The sequence below is a fragment of the Euphorbia lathyris genome, chromosome 6 (assembly GCF_963576675.1).
Source record: "Euphorbia lathyris chromosome 6, ddEupLath1.1, whole genome shotgun sequence".
Classification (NCBI taxonomy): domain Eukaryota; kingdom Viridiplantae; phylum Streptophyta; class Magnoliopsida; order Malpighiales; family Euphorbiaceae; genus Euphorbia; species Euphorbia lathyris.
In genome coordinates this window covers 69,861,881-69,866,490 of record NC_088915.1, presented here as the reverse complement: position 1 = coordinate 69,866,490, position 4,610 = coordinate 69,861,881, and the positions used below count along the sequence as shown (strand labels likewise).

The window sequence follows — 4,610 nt, the reverse complement described above, 5'->3', positions numbered from 1 at the left end:
AGTCATTAAAGAGTTAACATCTTTTTCTCAAAATGATAGTGAAACTCTTTATGAGGCTTGGGAACGTTTTAAAGAACTTCAACGTTTATGCCCACACCACCAATTGCCCGCTGAACTTTTAATGCAAACATTTTATAATGGACTAAATCCTACAACTAGAGGTTCATTGGACGCTATGTCTGGAGGGTTATTCATGAAGAAAACATCTGCCCAAGCAAGAGAACTTTTGGAGGAAATGGCAATTAACAGCAGTATGTGGCCCGCGGAACGTGGACACATCCCAGTAGCGAAACCATCATCCTCAACTACTTCATCAGTAAAAGGTGTAGTGAATCTTGATCCAGTAGCGATGTTGCAAGCCCAATTTTCTGCCTTGTCGCACAAAATTGATAAGTTTATGGCACCGTGTGATCCTAATGGTCAACCAATCCAAACGGATGTGGATTACGAAGGTATGAGTGAAATTGAACAGTTAAATTTTGTCCAAGGGCAAAACCAAAATAATAACCCTTATTCCAACACATATAATCCTGGATGGAGAAACCATCCTAACTTTAACTGGAGAGACAATAATAATGTTAATCAAAATCGTACTACTAATTATCAAAATCAATCAAGAGATTCGATTAGCACTTTATCTTCTAAAATCGACAAATTCATTGATGCGATGAGCGGAAAAATAAGTAATCACGACGATGGTTTTAAACGGATCGAGAATAAATTCGATCAGCTTATTAAAAACCAATCATCTAGCATCCATAATCTGGAGATTCAAATTAGACAACTCGCTAAATCAATTCCATCCCACAAAGAGGGAAGTCTTCCAAGCCATACAGATGAAAATCCGAAAGAGCATGTTAAGGCTATCACTCTTCGTTCAGGGAAAAACTACTTAGGCCCGGAAATTCCCGAAAATTCGACTTTACCTGGAACTGATTTACAAAAGCCCAAAGAAGATACATTAAAACAAAAAGATGCACCGATTGACTCTAGTACAAAAACTTTTGTACCCAAACCACATTTTCCACACAAAGTCCGCAATAAGGACTATGACAAACAACTTTTAACATTTTTAGACAAACTTAAGAATTTGCATATTAATTTAACGTTTATGGATGCAATTACGTAAATTCCCAATTATGGTAAATTCCTCAAAGATTTAATTTCAAAGAAAATCAGTTGGGAAGGAATTTCATCCATTTCACTAACGGAAGATTGTAGTTCGATTTTGTCAAGCAATTTGCCCACGAAACTCAAAGATCCCGGATGTTTTACCATTCCATGTAAATTGGGCGATATAGAATTCCCAAGTTGTCTTTGTGATTTAGGAGCAAGTATTAACTTGATGCCATTATCTATTTTTAATAAGTTAGGCTTAGAAGAAGACATCAAACGTACCAATATGGTTTTACAATTAGCGGATCAAACCACTAAAAGACCATATGGTATAATTGAGGATGTTTTAGTTAAAGTTGACAAATTTATTTTTCCTACCGATTTCGTTATTTTAGATTTTTCTTATGATGTAAATTGTCCGCTAATCTTTGGTAGACCGTTCATGAACACGGGACGTGCTCTAGTTGATGTATCGGAAGGGAAAGTAGTTTTACGAATAGGAGATGATAAGATTGAGTTTGATATGAACCAGGCGATGAAATATCCTATGGAAGATTTCGCTTGTATGAAACTTGATTTAATTGAAGAATGTGTAAATGACATTGTTCAAAAAGAAGAAATAATAGAACCTATAATGAGTGAAGAACTAGAAGATAAGGACCCAGAACCTTTGATTCGAGAAGATGGACCAGTTCCGCCTTCAATTATAGTTCCACCTAAATTAGAACTTAAAGAATTACCAAGTCATTTGAGGTACGCTTTCTTAGGCGAAGGCGATTCTCTACCTATTATTATCTCTAACAAATTAACACAAGTCCAAGAAGAGAAATTGAAAGAAGTTGTTAGAAATAGGATAGGAAGTATGGGTTGGCAAATTTCAGACTTAAAAGGTATTAATCCAAGTATTGTAATGCATAGAATTCACTTAGAAGAAGATAAGCCACCTAAAGCGGATAGGCAAAGACGCCTAAATCCGAACATGAAAGAAGTAGTAAAAAATGAGATTACTAAACTTCTGGACAATGGAATTATCTACCCTATTTCGGATAGTGAATTGGTTAGTCCAATCCATTGTGTACCTAAAAAGGGAGGCATAACAGTTGTAAGGAATGAAGAAGGTGAATTAATACCTACACGAACCACCACTGGTTGGAGGGTTTGTATAGATTATAGAAATCTAAATAAAGCAACTAGGAAAGATCATTTTCCTCTTCCTTTCATTGATCAAATGATCGAAAGGATAGCTGGTCATGCTTTCTACTGTTTTCTTGATGGTTACTCCGGATTCTTTCAAATATGCATTTACCCAGATGACCAATATAAAACAACCTTCACATGTCCTTACGGAACATTTGCTTATAGAAGAATGCCCTTTGGGCTATGCAACGCACCTGCAACATTTCAACGTTGTATGACTGCGATTTTTAATGATTTCATCGAAGATATCATGGAAGTTTTTATGGACGATTTTTCAGTTTATGGAGATTCTTTTGATTCATGCCTAGAAAACTTGGATAAAGTTTTGTCTAGGTGTGAAGAAACAAATTTGGTATTAAACTGGGAAAAATGTCATTTCATGGTTGACGAAGGAATTGTTTTAGGTCACAAAATATCTGAAAAGGGATTAGAAGTAGATAGAGCAAAAACTTCAGTAATAGAGAAATTACCCCCTCCAACTACTGTTAAGGGAGTAAGATCATTCTTAGGACATGCTGGTTTTTACAGAAGATTTATTAAGAATTTTTCTGTAATTTCTAAACCACTTACTAATTTACTCATGAAAGATTCTACCTTTGATTTTAATGAAGAATGCGTTAAAGCTTTCGAAACATTGAAAACTGCTTTAGTCAGTGCACCTATTATTGCTAAACCCGATTGGGATTTACCATTTGAAATTATGTGTGATGCAAGTGATTTAGCTATCGGATGTGTTTTAGGTCAAAGGAAGGATAAGAAACTTCATGTCATTTATTATGCAAGTCACACACTGTCTGGTGCACAATTAAACTACACCACAATAGAAAAAGAAATGTTAGCCGTAGTTTTTGCATGTGACAAGTTTAGGTCATATTTATTAGGTTCAAAAGTTATTATTTATACTGATCATGCAACATTAAGATATTTATTTGCTAAGAAGGATGCAAAACCACGTCTAATTAGATGGGTTTTATTGTTACAAGAATTTGATATAGAAATCAAAGATAAAAAGGGAGTAGAAAACCTTGTCGCCGATCATCTATGGAGACTTGAAGATGAAAACGGTCCTATAGGTGAAACTATCGGTATACGAGATGATTTCCCTGATGAACACCTCTATCAAATAAAAAGTGCCATGTCACTTTGGTATGCAGATATTGCTAATTATCTTGCAGCCAATATTGTTCCGGAAGGATTAGATTTCCAACAAAAGAAGAAATTTTTCTTCGATATTAAACAATATTTTTGGGAAGATCCTTTTTTGTTCAAAACTTGTGGTGACGGGATAATTAGGAGATGCATTGGTGAAAATGAATACGAATCCATAATGTCGGAATGCCATTCTAGCTCTTACGGAGGACATAATGGAGTTAACAAGACAGCAGCTAGAATATTTGAAAGCGGTTTCTTTTGGACTACGATGTTTAAGGACGTCCGTTCATTTATTACTCGTTGTGATAAGTGCCAAAGAACAGGAAATCTAGGAAGAAAATATGAGATGCCCCTCACAACCATATTAGAAGTTGAAGTCTTCGATATGTGGGGAATAGATTTCATGGGACCTTTTCCCTCTTCCAATGGTAAAACTTACATATTAGTTGCCGTTGATTATGTTTCAAAGTGGGTTGAAGCAATTGCAACCCCGACGAACGATTCTAAAGTTGTCGTTAATTTTCTTGACGATATATTTTGTAGATTTGGTTGTCCAAGAGTTATCGTTAGTGATGGCGGTACTCATTTTATAAACAAGAGTTTTGAAACGCTTATGAAAAAGTATGGAGTACGCCACCGCATATCAACGCCGTACCATCCTCAGTCAAATGGTCAGGCGGAGATATCAAATAGAGAACTCAAATGGATTCTCGAGAAAACAGTTTCATCTTCTAGAAAAGATTGGTCTTCTAAACTCAATAATGCGCTATAGGCATACCGTACTGCATTTAAAACACCAATAGGAATGACTCCGTACCGCTTAGTGTATGGGAAGGCATGTCATTTGCCAGTCGAATTAGAACACAAAGCCTATTGGGCTATTAGAGAACTAAACTTTGATTTACAACAAGCAGGTAAGAAACGTTTGCTCAATTTGAATGAGTTAGATGAGTTACGTCATCTATCTTACGAAAATGCAAAGATTTATAAAGAAAACGTGAAAAAATGGCACGATGCCAAAATTAAAGTCAAACACTTTAATGTTGGGGATAAAGTGTTGTTATTTAATTCACGACTTCGTTTATTTCCAGGAAAACTTAAGTCCAGATGGTTAGGACCATATTTAGTCGTCAAAACATTCGATT

At 35.6% G+C, this 4,610-nt stretch overlaps 1 non-coding gene across 1 annotated transcript; it reads right to left on the bottom strand.

The window, feature by feature from the left end:
- On the bottom strand, positions 1-105 carry LOC136234303 (small nucleolar RNA R71). Its single transcript, XR_010691193.1, has one exon. It is a non-coding gene; the product is annotated as a small nucleolar RNA R71 (small nucleolar RNA).
- Between the last annotated feature and the right edge of the window lie 4,505 nt (positions 106-4,610).